Here is a 17,987-nt window from a genome sequence, read left to right as displayed (position 1 = left end):
TATCAAATATATAATAAGATATTTTCAACCAGTGACCTATAAATTTTTTGAAGTGAGTCTGTGGTCTTATAATTTTCTTTGTGAGGACTGATCTAAAAATACCATGATTATAGACAGTACCTTTCTCGTTTTCTAGGTTAGACCTACTGTTGGCATAAGTAACATTATGAACTCCTACCAGAAAGGCTACAGAGATCCACAAATTTCCCACTGAGCTATTCCTATATTCTAGGGAAAAAATGGAAACAGAGATGGATAAGAAAAATTTATATTTTTTCAGAACATAAATATTAAAAACTTTTAGATTCTTTCTATTAACATAGCAAATCCACTATATATGTCTATGTCTATGTATGTGTTGTGTGTTTATGTATAATTTTAAAGAAAACTTGGTTTTAGAAATGATATATGAACTGAGATGTGTGAACTTTTAAGAGAGCCAGTTAAGTAGTAGTGAGCTACACCCACTTGTCAGATTTTATCTGTAGCATAAGAAAAGATAAATTCTCAAAATCTATCTCATTCCACTAACATCAGCTTAAGAAACAAAGCCATGATTTCTCCCTTTAGAAATCCCTTCTGTGCTTGCTCTGTCTGCATTCCTCATTCCAGGATATGAAAAGATAGGAGGAATTCTGTACAGGCCAGGAAATTAACACCCAAGCCTCACAGACAAGCAACTAATTGGACATTCTTCATTGGTATACTGTAGCACGATTAATAAAAACCCAGTGACAGATATTGGGGAAAGGAGTTCAACCTGAAGGTCAGCAAAGTGAAACAGACAGCCATTGTCTCTTACCCCTGTCTTAGTCCAAAATGGCAATCAGAATGAGACTGTGTGAAAGCTGTCCCCTCCCATCTTACGTTCCTCTCTAAAGCTGGGATTAAAGGTGTGCACCACTACCACCTGGTTTCTATGGCAAACTAGTGTGGCTACTGGGATTAAAGGTGTGTGTCACTACTTCCTCATCTGTAAGACTGACCAGGGTGGCTGTTTTACTCTCTGATCTTCAGGTAAGCTTTATTTATTAAAATACAAATGATTTACAGTGTACAGTCTGTATTTAGGTCTTGGGCATTTTTTCAGTGATCATTAATGTCCCCAATATCTTTATAGTGCTCGCCTAAGAAGTATTTGACAGAACGAGAGATTCCAAAATTTAAGAACAGGGAAATCCAGCTGTAATAATAATGGACCTAAGGGATCTCACAAAGTTACTATGTTTGATCTCATCTCAATGTCATCAATACACCTAGGAATCCAGGGCATCTGGGACACCCCAGACACCTCATGGTCTAGGACCATCACAACCCAAGAAGCTGTCCACCTATGGAAGAGAATGTCTGCCAACTAGCAGTAGCTCCTCTGGCCCATATGAACAAAATTCACATTCAGCTAATGATTATCCTTTCTATACATCACCTGCAATAGGAAGGAAAAAGATGAAGAGGAAAAGGAGAATTTATCCACCATGTGGCAGGCTTTATAAAGATGATTTCAAGAATGTGTTCTGTGAGGCTCAGAGTCTGCTGTACTCTTTGGAGGCTGGTGAGAATAATGTAGCTGGACGAGGGGCACTGGGTAGATTTAGAATCAATGCTCTAAGTAAACGATCCCCTAGAACACTCTGGATGGTGTTAAATAGTGTAGTTGGTTGCTTTTTCAGTCTTTACTCTTTGGGAATCCACCACTCAGCTTCCAAAAGAATACACACGGAAGCTTATGATTACTTATAATTCCCCTCAGGCTTAGCTTGAATTATTTCTAGCCATCTTTTCTTAACCTACCAATCAGGTGTTTTAGATAGGCAAAGTAACACAGCTTCACAGAGTTAAACACATACAATATTAAAGAATGCAGCACATCTTTGTATCATTAAACAAATGTTCCACAGCATAAACAAATGTAGCATACCTTAAATTAATATTTGACAACAAAATAGAGTAATGAGTCTTTAAATGTAATGATGGTAAGAAATAATAAATCAGCAGAAATGGAAGACTAAGACTAGAATCCATGTTCCATTAAGGAAAAAGTCACTAGAATCATTGTCTTAAATATCTCTCCTCCTTTAAATGCTTGTGTTGAAATATAACCCAATAGAGACTTCATCTGAAATCAGAGTCATTTACATGGAAAAATCTTGAATGGTTAGATAGGTGATCTTACAAAAATATCATTGGAGCTCCTGCTCTTGTTTCCTGTGTCAACAGTGAGAAGATACCACTTGTGAGCCAGTGTGGGCCCCCAACAGACTCTGGATCCTCTCAAATTCCCATTTGGTACTTAGCAGGCTCTATAATTATAAAATTTAGAACCTTCCCTTTGTAAGCTTAGAATCTTAGGGTGATGATGTAGGAGAGTCTTATGTATTTCTGTTGCTTTCATTTGCTAATTAATAAAGAAACTGCTTGGCCTGATAGGTCAAAACATAGGTGGGTGGAGTAGACAGAACAGAATGCTGGGAAGAAGGAAAGTGAGGCAGTCGCCATGACTCTCCTCTCCGAGACAGCCACAGGTTAGAGTTCCCCCAGTAAGCCACCACCTCGTGGTGCTACACAGATTATTAGAAATGGGTTAGATCAATATGTAAGAGTTAGCCAATAAGAGACTACAGATAATGGGCCAAGCAGTGTTTAATACACGGAATACAGTTTCCATGTAATTATTTCAGGGGTAAGCTAGCCAGGATCCGGGCTGGAACACAGCCCGCCATTCCTTATTACCACAGGGTGAACTTGAAGGGAATAGGCAGGAACCAGAGATCTCTGCGGGACCATGTGTGAGTTTGGGACCTCAGAAGGAGTAGGCCTGAGTCAGGACCTCTTTGGGTCCAGGTATTGGTATGGGACATTGAAGGGATTGGCAGCAAACTGGAACCTCTGCAGGTCCAAGCATGAGTTTGGGACTTTTGAGGGAGTAAGCCTGAGCTACATCCTCTGTGGTTCTGGGTGCACCCGAGCCTGGGAACTCCAAGGCAACAGGCCAGAGCGAGAAACCTTTGAAGGACCAATTCCAAGCCAGGGACTTCTGCAGTAGGGGATCCAGACCAGGATTTACAGAAACAGGGCAAAGCCAGCAACCTAGGCCAAAGTAGGCCCGAGACAGCAAACTCCAAGAAAGCAGAGCAAAGCACAGGAGTGCTGAGCTATCTCCAGGAACACGGAGTAACCAACGGGGTAACTAGAACTGTGGCACTGACTGTACTATGAGGAACAACCAACTGAGCTATGAATTCACTGGCACCTAGAAGATTATTCAACAGAATCACAGACAGCCCCCAAACACATTTCTTAGAGGAAAAGATGAATAGAATAGGTAAGAACGCACACAACACCACAAAGAATAACACAACACCAGGAAATCCTAAAGTTCTTACAACAGCAAGACCTCAACAACCAAATATGGATGAATCAGAAGAAAATGACCTAAAAGATAACTTCAAGAGAATATTAGAAACTCTTAAAGAGGAAATCAGAAATTCCCTTAAAGAAATGGAGGAAAAGACAAACAAACAATTGGAAGACATCAGCAATTCACTTAAAGTAAACCAAGAAAAAGAAATCAAACATATGAAAGAAATTATTCAGGACTTGAAAACTGAAATAGAGACAATAAATAAAGCATAAGCCAAGGAAATCATAGAAACAGAAATTATGCAAAAAACAATCAGGAACCACAAATGCAAGCATGAACAGCAGAATGCAAGAGATGGAAGAGAGCATCTCAAGCGATGAAGATACAATAAAGGAAATAGACTCATCAGTTAAAGAAAACATTAAATCTAACAAAAGTTTAACCCAAAATATCCAGGAAATATGGTCATGAAAAGGCCAAATCTAAGAATAATAGGTATAGAAGAAGGAGAAGTTCAACTCAAAAGCACAGAAAATATATTTAACAAAATCATAGAAGAACATTTTCCCAACCTAAAGAAAGATATGCCTATGAAAATACAAGAAGCTTACAGAACACCAAATAGACTGGATCCAAAAAAATGTCCTCTCACCACATAATAATCAAAACAGTAAACATACAGAGTAAAGAAAGAATATTAAGAGCTGCGAAGAAAAAGGCCAAGTAACATATAAAGGTAGACCTATCAGAATTACATTTGACTTCTCATTGGAGACAATGAAAGCCAGAAGGTCATGGTCAAGTATTACGAAAACATTAAGAGACCATGGATGCCAGCTTAGACTAATATACCCAGCAAAACTTATAATCACCATAGAAGGAAAAAACAAGATATTCTGTGAAAAAACTAGACTTCATCAATATCTAGCCACAAACCCAACCCTACACAAAATAATAGAAGGAAAACTCCAACCAAAGGAAGTTGGCTACACCAACAAAAACATAGACAATTGATGGTCTCATAACAAAAAAAAATTCCAAAGAAGGGAATTCCAAAGAAGAAAGCACACAAATTAACATCACCAACAATGAAAACTAAATGAACAGGAGATAACAATCACTGGTCATTAATATTCCTTAATATAAAAGACTAAACTCAACTATAAAAAAGGCACAAGGGAACAGATTGGATAAGAAAAAAGAATCCATCCTTCTTCTGCATACAAGAAACACACCTCAAAGACAGACATCGTCTCAGAGTAAAGGATTGAGAAAAACATATACCAATCAAATGGACCTAAGAAACAAGCGGGTGTAGCTATCCTAACATCTAACAAAATAGACATCAAGCTAAAATCAGTCAAAAGAGATATATTAGTCACAGGAGAAATCCATCAAGAGGAAATCTCAATACTGAACTGAATCTATGCCCCCAAATACAAGGGCACCCTCATATGGAAAAGAAACACTTCTAAAGCTTAAATCATACATTAAACCCCACACACTATAGTGGGATACTTCAACACTGTCCTCTCACCACTGGACAGGTCAGTCAGACAAAAAATGAACAGAAAAATAAGGGAACTAATAGATGTTGTGACTCAAATGGACTTGAGATATCTATAGAATATTCCATCCAAGTAGAAAACAATATACCTTCTTCTTAGCACCTCTTGGAAGCTTCTCAAAAATTGACCACATACTCGGTAACCAAACAAACCTCAACAAATACAAAATAATTGGAATAACACAATGTACCTTATCATATCACCATGCTTTCAAATTAGAAGTCAACAGCCTACAAACCACAATCCCAGAGAACTTAGACAACAATGAGGACACTAAGAGAGACATACATGGATATATCTACATGAGAAGTAGAAAAAACCAAGATCTCCTGAGTAAATTGGGAGTAAATTGGGACCTTGGGTGAGGGTAGGAGGGAAAAAGAGAGGCAGGGAGGGGAGCAGAGAAAAATGTAGAGCTCATTAAAAATCAATAAAAAAAATAGTGGGAGAAGTGAGAGCATTAGCCAAGTGTCAAGACCATGATGGGCATACCCACTGAAACAGCTTTCCTGAGCTAATGTGAGCTCACCAACTCTGGCTGGACAGGGAAGGAACCAGCATAGGATCAAACTAGGCCCTCAGAATGTGGGTGACAGTCATATGACTGGGACAGCATGGGGGGCCACTAACAGTGACACCAGGATTTAGCCCTACTGCTTGTACTGGCTTTTTGGAACCTATTCTCTTTGGACAGAGAGATACCTTGCTCAGCCTAGATATAGTAGGGAGAACATTGGTTCTTCCTCAAAATAATGTCCCTCACACTCTCTGAGGAGTAGATAGTTGTGAAATGGTGAGGGAGAAGGAGGGTATGAGAGGAAGGGGGTGTAGGAACTGATTTTGATATGTAAAATGAAAAAAGATAGCTTTTGTTATTTATTAAATAAAATAAAAAGAATATAATGTCTTCTTGATTAACTATTTTCTTGATTGGAATGTTGTGTTCTTCTTTATCTCCTTTGATTTGTCCTAGTTTGAAATAAATTTTGTCACCAATGAGGATAGCAATGCCTGACTGCTTCCAGGTCCTATTTGCTTGGAACATTTTTCATTCTTTCACTTTCATAAGATTCCCATCCTTTAGATCAGTGTTTCTTGTAGACAACAGAATGATATATTTTGTTTCTTAATCCATTCAACTAACCTATATCTTTAGATTGGGAATTCTAGGCCCCTAATATTTAAAGCTGTTGTTGAAAAGTGTGAACTGATTTCAGGCATTTTGTTTTTGTTTGTGTGCCTAGGCAGTTTGTGTTTCAGCAATTATAGCTTTGTTTTCTTTCCACAGTCTCTTGGCTATATTTATTCCTCTTTTCATTTCAAAGTATTGCTTCCAGCATTCTCTGCTGGGCTGGCTTGTTTCGTATGAATTAATGTAGCATTCTGTATCACAGAAGTGTCTTCTCTTGCCCTCAACTATGGCAGGTAGTTTTGCTGAATATAGTAGTCTAGGTTGGCATTGTGTTTTAGAGTTTGAAGTTCACTGCCTCAGGTTCATCTGGCTTCCAAAGTTTTATTTGAGAAACCAGTTGTTTTTCTGATGTGGTTTTTCTCGTGGCTAGTGTTTTTTCTCCTGCAATTTTCTTTTTTATGTTGTGTATATTTAGTCTTATAAATATGAAACAGCTCAGGGAATTTTTTTCATCTTGTCTATATGGTATTCTGTGTATTAGAGTGTCTTTCCTTAATTTGGGGGAAGCTTTCTTCCATGATTTTCTTGAAGATCTGGTCTATGCCATTGACCTGAACTCCTCTCTCAGAAATGTTTATAATTTAAGTATTTCATATTTTGATAATGTCCAAAAATTTCCTGCATACTCCTTTCTAGTATTTTAATTTTTTCATATTTTCTTGTGTGACCCAATTCCTCTACCTTGTAACATGATACTCTATTCTTTACATGTAAGGTGTTTCCTGGAGTTCTATTACTGGGATATTGAGTTTTCAATTCCATCTTCATTTCAGCCTAAACTCTCTTCACTGTTTGGTTTTCAAATCCTGGATTGCCTTTTTTTTCCCCATTCAGACTCATATCTGTTTTCTTGGACATCATTTGGTCTTTTATTCTCTTTATGTTAATTCTCTTTATATGTGTCTTTTTAAAAATTATTAAATAATTTGACTTAGTGTATAATAGTACTTTTAAAGTTCTGTATCCTGGAGTTTTAATTAAGTAATTCTCACTGGAGAACATTTCTGAAGAACTGATAGATTTGGGGTCAGAGACATTTAGTTTCGACCTTTTATCTTGTTTCTGTTTTGTGAAGAGATTCAGTTATGTGTACTTTTTGTTGTTTGTCTAATGTGGACACAGCAAGCTGGGGCAAGAGCAGGGCTCTGCAAACTGTCCTGGGGTGTGGGGTATGGTACTCTGATTCTTTCTAAAGATTGTGGTGAGGGCAGGATTATGACCGTGAACTCAACCAGCTGGGCTAGACTTCAGGCCAGGGTCAGCATGGAGGAAGGGTATGACATGGGGCATGATGTGATAAGATCTGTAGGAGAACAATGAAAATACATATTTCATTTCTAACGGATATTAAATCATCTTTCTAATATCATGGGCAAGGTATTAATGGTAGTTACAAAGGACTCTTTTATTTATGGTAAGAATTAATTAAGTTCATGGTATTTAGTCAGTTGATGAAAATTAGCTAGAGGTAAATTTAATTTAGAATATGCACTCAGTGATACAAAATCCAATTAAACTGCCTGTGCATTGTTTTTATATTTATGTAATTAATTTGTGTTAATTTTGGATCTGAGTACCCATTCATAGTATGTGGTTACTTTATCTATATGTGTACGGTTCTATTTATCTTTATATATACCATTTAGGGAGACAGATAAAGAGAAAAGAAGCCACCACAAAGAGTTTATACATAATTTAATATGAATTAATAATAACTTATATACATATAAACACAATACTTCATTTGGGCTTTATGTGTATATACATATGAGCACATTTTGAAATAGTTCTTCCATTATTCTTATTTTGAAACTTTATTTACCATAAAGCTTAATGAGAAGTAATTTTTGTACCTCTCTTGTACAAGCTTGAACTTACACTTTCTGCTGCTCGCAATGGTGCAGACACACTTTTCCCTGTCTGCTCTTTTCAGTTTGTGAAAACAGTATGTTATGTTGTTAGGATTTCTTTTTTCTGTCAGATCCTTTCTCATTTTAAGGATATCACGAAGATGCAAGTTCACAGTTAGTGTTTTTATATGACGCATTAGCAGTCACTCACATCATCACTTCACATCCTGCAAGGGCTGAGTGCCTTCTTTCTTCTCATCACATAGGACTGACAAAGTTCAAGTGTGTTTTGCTATCTTTGAGTGTGATCAGTGCTGCTTGCCTTGCTGTTGAACTTGGTTTTCCCAGTGTGCTGGAAATCATAAGCCTGATTTAATTCATGTGCTCAGAGCATTTTTCTATGCATGCTTAATTTGTCCAACAGCACTTTGTCCTCTATGGAGGCTCCCAAGGCACAGAATAGGTGCAGAGGCTCCCAGGAATGTCCCAAAGCCATTGAGATCACTGGGTGTCTGACACAGTGTCATCATTTTGTTGGAGGCAGACTCTTTAGCTGTAATTTGCTCCTGTGGATGAGACTGGAGTTATACAGAGTACTCAGACAGATGTGACTGGGAAAATGAGTTCCCACAGGGAAGAGGTGACAGCCCAGCTAATCCTTCTATGTTGTTTTTTACTAACTAGGTAAGTTGAGTTTTCCCATTGGTAGCACCTTCTTCTACATTCCCAGGCCAGGGCTGTTTGATGAAGAGCAGGACTTGACTATCAGTGCAGTGGGAGTGGAGTGGATGGTGCACCCTCTATATAACCCTATCGAGGACCTCCCTTCACTTCATTCACAAAAAATTCTCAGACTGCCTAGTGCTTATTTCTCTACTTCCTTTGCAGTAAGTGCTTAAAGCTGAAGGCCTGGGGGAGATGCTGGGAGCAGTAGGATGCCTTCTCTTGAAACAGCAGAGCTGTATCTGTCCAGGACATGGTCTGTGTGCTCACTGAATCATAAGTAAGTACGATCCACAAATATAACAATTTCACAAAAGGTGCATTTATAGTTTTGGTAAGGACTTTTGTTTTTTATAACTTTCTTGAAAAATTAGATTGGATTTTTATTTTGACCTTTTAAAGATACCTTCACAGTTTATTGTAGCACAAATAATAAAAACCCAGAGACATATATTGGTTTCAATCTGAAAGTCAGCAAAGGAAAACTGTCAGCCACTGGCTGTTACCTCTACCTCAGTCCAAAATTAGGATTGCCATTTCGGACTGAGGTAGGGATAAGTGTCAGTGGCTGACTGGATTGCTTTCCTGACCTTCATGTTGAACCCCAGTATTTGTCTCTGTGTTTTTATTTTTCAGGCTAGTTTGTCTTTTTGTATGTAGGTATTTGCAGTTCTTCTAGTTGAATACACCTCTTCTGAAAGAATGCTGTGTGCTGTAGTCATATTCTGAAAGTCAGGAGATACTTAAAATCATTTTAATAAAATTTTCTTGTGCATATTAATTGATTATATTATGTAATCCTTTCATATTTTAAATCTATTTTATTGCACTATTGTAAAAGGAAGGTGTTCTATTGCTGTACAATAATTAGATGTTGACCTGTGGCCATACAAATCTTTTTATTTTACTACATAATGATAATCAAGGTAACTTTTGATAACTATTAAAAATATGTCTAAATAAGATAATTTGTTATTCAATTTTGTGAAGTTTATATATATTTTTTAAAACTCTAGTTATTTTATCCATCAAATGGAACTTACAATACCGATCAGAATATTAACTTGGGTAAGGATTGTAGAAATGTGGTAAATATAATTTGCAACTTTTAGACAAGATTACATACATTAGAGAAAATGTGATGATATATAAATATCTAGAACTTGATTTTTTTCACCCCAAATATCAAGTTAGGTCCATTTACTAAACATGTATTCACTGAATCATAATTTAAATTCCAGTTTAGTTTCTGAGTTATTATGAGATTGACAATTTCTGAACTTAGTAGTAGTTTTCTAACATTTGTGTGTCTTTAAAATGGAAGGCAGAGAAGTTGATCTCATTTTGTAAAAGTGAAACAAAATGCTGTCTCAGGATTGTCCATTTGATCAGGAATTTGATAATCATGATACTCATTTAAGTTTTAAATATTGCAGATTGTCTTTGCCTTAAATTGTTAATGTGGAAAGTCTGTATTTTGTGCACTTAGAAGGATAATGCATGAAGCCAGGCTGCCCTTGGCAGGGAGCCTGCAATGTGAAGGCTTTAGTGCTCCTTTCCCTCAAGTCAAGCATCTGACACAGACCCTGGAGTCTCCTGTTGTCTCCATGGGGATGTACAGGATGTGTGTCCTCGTTTGTGAGAGCACAGTGTCATGCCCTATTGGTTTCCTGGTGTTCTGAGATTGAAAGGCTTTGAGAGGGGCTTTTTAGAGAGACTCCTACTTCACACCACGGCTGCATTCAGGATCCTGTGCCGGGTTTCTGTGTTCTGTCTCTACCCTGGTGCTTCTGCCACTACTTGTTTTCTCAGAACTAGAGTTGAGAGCGGCCACTCACAAACATTGTTTTCAGCAGTTCTGTGCCTTTTAGACTTGCCTACAGGCTCATTCTATGGAATCATTTTCTCAATTAAGATTTCTTTTTCCAGAATGATGTTGACATAAAATCTTGCTGATATAGAGAGTTTTGTTAGTCTATTTATTAGTGATACTTTTCCCTAATGTACTTTTCCCTAAATGTGTGTGTGTGTGTGTGTGTGTGTGTGTGTATAAAATCTGTATATGATGGGGCATATGTGTGCACATATTTATATATATACACCTTATTTTTAAATTAAATTTACAGAAATTTTTGGGAAATCCAGAATTAGGAAGGCCCACTTGATCTGCCTTACCCATCTCCTAAGAGTCGTGGAGTTTCATTCTGAGATCAGCAATCTATGCTTGTTTCTTTCAACAGTGAATGCCAATTGGTGTGTCATATTTTGATCTACCTAGCATATTAAAAGATACTTAATTTTCTTTTCTTTATGACCAACCTATAGGTGACTTCTTTGAAACTGCATCTAACATATTGCTCACAGGTCATGGCCATATTAATCTAAATATCAAGATGCTTCAATGCTTAGAGCAGAACACAAAGTGAACTTTAAAATCCAGATAATCAGCACACATAAATATGCCTTTAGATGAACAAGCATATTGTTTAAACTGATTCGTTATTAGATCCTGCAGGTGTAGATAAATTTCTAAGAGGAACTATAAGATGATTGCATGGTAGCTGCTGCCTCCGTTTTATAGTAACCATTGTTTTTTCTTGCTCATTTTCAGCAACAACACAATGTGAACATTATAGAGGATGGCATTTGAGGATCCAGCAGTTCAAGCCTTTTCAACACCATTTACAGAAAGGTGCATGTCTGAAAGAGGTGAGTGAAGATTTTGGAATGACAAAGAAACATTATATTTGTTCTTTATGTAGGTATAATTATTTTATCCCAAGGTAGTGGAAACTTGTAAAGTAGTATCTGAATGTGGCTATGTATAATATTTATCATCAGTTTTCCATTTTTTGCTCTAAAACATAATTAGAATAATTGGAAAAAATAATTTGCCTTGGATCCTAGCAATATAACACAATACTGTGCCTGCCATGTTCACAGTGACATTGTCCAAGGCATTTAGACATTTGAAAGACACTGCTAAAACATGAGGGGCATCATCTTTATTTACTGAGGCCTGAGGTATTTTAAAGGTAATAGAAGGGATTGCAGTATTAAGTGGAACCTCAGAAAAGGCTTCTAGGAAATCACTTTGATGTGTACTCATGACAGTCATAAATTGCACATATGAGGATGAGTTTTGGATCTCAGCATAACACTTGATACTCTGAATCTGATGGAAGAGAAAGTAGGTAATATAGCTGTTCTTTTGATGATGCAATTGTCTTTGAGTTATTTCTTCTCCTGCAAGGAACCCCTTACCTGTATGCTTGTAAGTAAACATAATGAAATTCATTGGTTCACCATGTTGGATTTTGGAGTAATTAACCACTTTATGATTGGATTTAAGGCCCAATCTACAAAATAAAGTTGTTGCATAACATTATTGCTAGGGCAACAGGAACAATTGCTTATCACTCTAGACAGTAAACCAATGACAGATAGCACCAAATCATGGGTGACAACTCACAAAATCTGGGAATCTCATGGGTAGAAAAGTGTTCTTTCCAGGCTGTTTGGATAGCCCCATCCTCTTTAAGGGAGGTCACCTTTTCTGATTGTGTGTCTCAGCAGTCATTACTGCTTCTACATGCTTGGGGAGGGAAGGGCCTGGAGAGTTTGGCCAGTTTTAGAAAGTTCCTGAGGCTATTTTGAGTTATTTATTTCCTGAACTTGAGTTTGCAAGCAAGAAGGAATGCTTCAGCTCCCCTTAGAATATTCTGGTGTTTCTCCTCTCTGTAAAAATTCTGTCTTTTTTTTGTTATTTATTAAGAATTTCCACCTCCTCCCCGCCTCCCTTTTTCCTCCCCCTTCCTCTTTAGTCCTAAGAGCATTCAGGGTTCCCTGCCCCGTGGGAAGTCCAAGGTCCTCCCCACCTCCATCCAGGTCTATAAAAGTGAGCATCCAAACAAACCAGGCTCCCACAAAGTCAGCCCATGCAGTAGAATCAAAACATAGTGCCATTGTTCTTGGCTTCTCAGTCAGCCTTCATTGCCAGCCACATTCACAGTGTCAAGTTTGAACACATGCTCCATCACTCCCAGTCCAGCTGGCCTTGGTGAGCTCCCATTAGATCAGTCCCACCGTCTCAGTGGGTGGATGCACCCCTCTCATTCCTGACTTCCTTGCTCATGTTCTCCCTCCTTCTTCTCCACATTAGGACCTTGGGAGCTCAGTCCAGTGCTCCATTGTGGGTCTCTGTCTCTATCTCCATCCATCGCCAGAAGAAGGTTCTATAGTGATATGCAAGATATTCATCAGTGTAGCTATGGGACAAGGCCAGTTCAGACACCCTCTCCTCTGCTGCCCAAAGAACAATCTGGGGACCTCTCCTTGGATCTGGGAACCTCTCTAGAGTCAAGTCTCTTGCAAACCCTAAAATGGCTCCCTTAATTAAGATGTTTACTTCCCTGCTCCCAAATTCACCCTTGTTCTATCCCACCCATCCCAGTTCTCCAAGCTCTTCTGAATCCTCCCCTTCTCCCTTCTCTCTACCCATCTCCCCTTACATCCACCCCCATACCCCTGTGCACCCAAGTTTTGCCTGGCAATCTTGTCTACTTCCAATATCCAGGAGGATAACTCTATGATTTTCGTCAGGTTCACCTTCTTATTTAGCTTCTCTAGGATCACGAATTATAGGCTCAATGTCCTTTAATTATGGCTAGAATCCACTTATGAGTGAGTACATACCATATTCCTCTTTTTGGGTCTGGCTTACCTCACTCAGTAAAGTGTTTTCTATTTCCATCCATTTGCATGCAAAATTCAAGATGTCATTGTTTTTTACCGCTGAGTAAAACTCCAATGTGTATATGTTCCACACCTTCTTTAACCATTCTTCTATTGAGGGGCACCTAGGTTATTTCAAGGTTCTGGCTATTACAAATAGTGTTGCTATGAACATAGTTGAACAAATGCTTTTGTAGTATGATAGGGCATCTCTTGGGTATATTCCCAAGAGTGGAATTGCTGGTTCCTGAGGAACCGCCAGACTGATTTCCACAGTGGCTGCACAAGTTTGCATTCTCACCAACAATGGATTAGTGTTCCCCTTACTCCACATCCTCTCCAGCATAGGCTATCATTGGTGTTTTTGATTTTAGCTATTCTGACAGAAGTAAGATGGTATCTCAAAGTTGTTTTGATTTGCATTTCCCTGATTGCTAAGGAGGTTGAGCATGACCTTAAGTGTCTTTTGGCCATTCAAATTCTTGTGTTTGAGAATTCTCTGTTCAGTTCAGTACCCCATTTTTAATGGGGTTAATTAGAGTTTTAGTGTCTAGTTTCTTGAGTTCTTTGTATATTTTTGAGATCAGACCTTTGTCTGATTTGGGGTTGGTGAAGATCTTCTCACAAACAGTAGGTTGCCTTTTTGTCTTAATGACAGTGTCCTTTGCTTTACAGAAGCTTTACAGAAGTTCCCAAAAGAGCCAGAGCCATTTGAGCCACCAGCACAAACTATGAAGCAGTTTTTTAAAGAAGCTATACAATTTTTCTGCTAAGGCTGAGTCTGGAATCCTTCTCTCAAAGGAGTCATGCCTCTGTTCACTGCCAGCAGAGAGAGCCAATCTGAAAAAAAAAATGTGGCTACCAATAAGCCAACTTCTGTTTTGTGGGTGTAGTTGCCCTTTTTAAAGCTTTCTTTAATGTCAATGTACATTGCTGAACTGAGTGCCATTTTGTAAGTGGAGTTTGCACTTTTGTTTCCCAATCATCCTAACCCAAATAATCGAACAAAAACCATATTAATTACAACATTGTTTTGCCAATGGCTTAGATGTATTCTTAGCTAGCTCTTACATCTTAAATTAACCCAATTTTTTAAATCTCTGTATACTACAAGGCTGTGACCTACCAGTGATGTTCCAGCATCTTTCTCCTTTAGCAGCTACCTGGCATCTCTTTGATTCTTCCTTCTCTCTCTCTCTCTCTCTCTCTCTCTATATATATATATATATATATATATATATATATATATATATATTCAGTTTAATTTTCCCACTTATCTCTGTTCTGTCTGCCATAAGTTAAGCAGTTTCTTTGTCAACCAATGGAAATAAAACATATTACAGCATATGTAGGGGATTCTCACATCATCTTGTGACATTGTGTCTTTTTTACCTTCCTTTCTCTCCCCACATTTATTTCTTTCTAGATACAGAATGTTCACCTCTGACATGAAGATAAATAAGATATACACTCATGTCATCATTAAGAACATTTCTTATTTTCAAATTTGCATTGGAATCTTAGCCAGCACCTTCCTTCTTTTGTTGCATGTCTTCATGGTCCTCCAAGACTGCAGAATTAAGCCCACGGAGTTGATCACGTGTCACTTGGCCCTTGTTCATATTGTGATGCTGCTCACTGCGTTAGATTTTTTGTCTCTAGACATGTTTGAGTCACTGAATTTACAGAATGACTTCAAATGCAAGGCATTGTTTTACCTGAACAGGGTGATGAGAGGCCTCTCCATCTGTATCACCTGCTTCCTGAGTGTGCTACAGGCCACCATCATCAGCCCAAGCTCTGACTGGGTGGTTAAAACCAAACACACACTTACAAATTACATCAAGTATATTTTCTTGTTTTTCTGGTTCCTAAATTTGTCTTTCAGTAGTAATGTCATCTTGTTCACTGTAGCTTATTCCAACACAAGCCAAACAAATCTACTTGTGGTCAGTGAATACTGCTCGATATCTCCAACTTCTCCCATCATGAGGGAACTGTTTTTCATTTTGACATTTTCCAGGGATGTCTTCTTTGTGGGGCTCATGCTGTTCTCTAGTGCATACATGGTGTTTCTGTTGTTCTGGCATCATAGGCGATCACTGCATCTCCACAGAAGCAGCTTCTCTGTAAGACACTCGCCAGAGCAAAGAGCCACCTGGACCATCCTGGCTCTGGTGAGTGTCTTTGTGGTCACATACTGGATGAACCTCATCATTTCATTTTGTTCAACATTGCTCTGGAGTTATGACCCCATCCTTCTGAGTCTTCAGAAACTTTTACTCAATGCCTATGCTACTGTGTGTCCAGTGATACAAATGACTTTCCAGAAGAGAATACACAATATTGTGAGATTTGTGTACTGGAATTATAGTCACTTTATCACAAGATAATGTTGGCTTTTTTTCCTTGAAAACAAATTATCAAACAATCAGTTAACTAACCAAGAAACACAAAATTCTTTTTTTCTGGTTTAAATAAATGTATGGAAGTCATTTTAATAGACATAACTTTTAAGATGATACCATCAACTACTACATAACTTTTTTAGTTTCATGCTCAGCATAATCAATTTTTCTTTTTTCTTGTTTTTTTATTTTAAATGTTTATTCATGTCACATACCAACCACAGTCCCCCTCCCTCCCTTCCTCCCAATACCCTCACCCACCCCTTTTCACTCCACAGAATGAGTAAGACCTTTCATAGGGAGTCAACAATGCCTGGCACATCAAGTTGAGTCAGGACAAAAACCTTCACTTTTGTATCAAGGCTGAGCAAGGTATCCCACCAAAGAGAATTAGCTCCAGAGAGCCAGCTCACACACCAGGGACAGATTCCTGTTCCATTGCCAGGGGTCTCTCAAACAAACAAAGACAGACAGCTGTTGCCCACAGGAAGAAAGCCTAGTTTCATCCTATACAGGTTTCCCAGCTGTCAGTCTAGAGTCTGTGAGCTCTCATGAGCTCAGGTCAGCAGTCTCTATGATCTTTACCCCACCTTGTTCATATAATCCCTCCTCCCTCTCTTTGACTGGAATGCCAGTACTTGGCTGTGGATCTCTGCATTTGCTTCCATCAGTTACTCGATGGGGGGTCCTATGATGACAGTTAGGGTATTCACCAATCTGATTACAGGGGAAGGCCAGTTCACCCTCTCCACTCTTGCTACGAGTCTTAGCTGGGGTCATCCTTTTGGATTCCCCAGAATTTCACTAGCACCAGATTTCTTCCTATCTCTAGCTCCATAATGGCTCACTCTATCTAAGTATCTTTCATTGTTTTCTCAATTCATTCATTCCCCAATTCAACTACCTCCTTACCTCATGTTCTCATCTCCCATCACCTACCTTCTATGGCCTCCACCTCCAGTTTACCCAGGAGATCTCATCTATTTCCCCTTCCCAGGGTGATCCATGCATCCCTCTTAGGGTCCTGCCTGTGACCTAGCTTCTCTGGCGCAGTGGACTGCTGTCTGTTTATTGGTTGCTTTACATCTAGCAGAATCCACTTATGAGTGAGTTCATATTGTGTTTGTATTTCTGGGTCTGGGTTACCTCACACAGGATGATTTCTTTCTAGTTCCATCCATTTGCCTGCAAATTTCAAGATGTCATTGTTTTTTTTCCTTCATCTGAATAACACTCCATTGTGTAAATGTACCACATTTTCTTTATCCATTGTTTGGTTGAGGGGCATCTAGATTGTTTCCAGGTTCTGGCTATTATGAATAAATAATATTGCTGTGAATATAGTTGACAAAATGTCCATGTAGCATAATTGATCATCCTTTGGGTATATGCCCAAGAGTGGTAATGCTGGGTCCTTAATTAGGCTGATTCTCAATTTTCTGAGAAACTACCATAATGATAAGTCCTGGACCCACTTCCCGGGGCCCCCAACAGGTCAAGCCATATAAGTGTCACCCGCTTTCAGAGGGCCTAGTTTCATCCCTTGAAGGCTCCCCAACTGTCAATCCAGTGTCCGTGATCTCCCACTAGCTTGGGTCAACTGTCTCTGTGGTTTTCCCAATCATGATCTTGATCCCCCCTTGCTCACATGATCCCTCTTCCCTCTCTTCAGCTAAGCTCCAGGAGCTCAGCACAGTGCTTGGCTCTGGATCAATGCATCTGCTTCCATCAGTTACTAGATATAGGTCCTACGATGACAATTAGGGTAGTCACTAATCTGATTATAGGGAAATGCCAGTTCAGACACCCTCTCCAGTGTTGGTAGAAGTCTTAGCTGGTGTCATCCTTGTAGATTCTAGGGAATTTTCCTAGCACCTGGTTTCTCCCTAACCCCATAATGTCTCCTTCTATCAAGATATCTCTTTCATTGCTCTCCCTCTCTATCCTTTCCCCAACTTGGCCATCTGGAGCCCTCATGTTTCCATCCCCCATCACTTCCCTTCTACTCCCTTCCTCAGTTTACCCTGAAGATCTTAACTATTTCCCTTCATGTATGTCCCTCTTAAGGTCCCCCTCTTTACCTAGCTGTGCTGGGGTTGTGGATTGTAAACTGACTATCCTGCACTTTACATCTTTATTCACTTATGAGTA

At 38.7% G+C, this 17,987-nt stretch overlaps 1 long non-coding RNA gene across 1 annotated transcript in view; it reads left to right on the top strand.

Annotated features, from left to right (window-relative positions):
• Positions 1-8,863: 8,863 nt before the first annotated feature.
• The window catches only part of LOC148123118 (uncharacterized), a 20,031-nt gene continuing 10,907 nt past the window's right edge, over positions 8,864-17,987 (top strand). The window contains exons 1-2 of the long non-coding RNA XR_015737277.1: positions 8,864-8,974; positions 11,306-11,403. This is a non-coding gene — a long non-coding RNA (uncharacterized LOC148123118). The remainder of the gene's footprint in view (positions 8,975-11,305; positions 11,404-17,987) is intronic.

This window comes from Myodes glareolus, chromosome 2, assembly GCF_982192425.1.
Source record: "Myodes glareolus chromosome 2, mMyoGla1.1, whole genome shotgun sequence".
In the NCBI taxonomy this organism is placed as follows: Eukaryota; Metazoa; Chordata; class Mammalia; order Rodentia; family Cricetidae; genus Myodes; species Myodes glareolus.
Note: the sequence above shows the minus strand (reverse complement) of the source record. Positions and strands in the feature narration are given on the sequence as shown.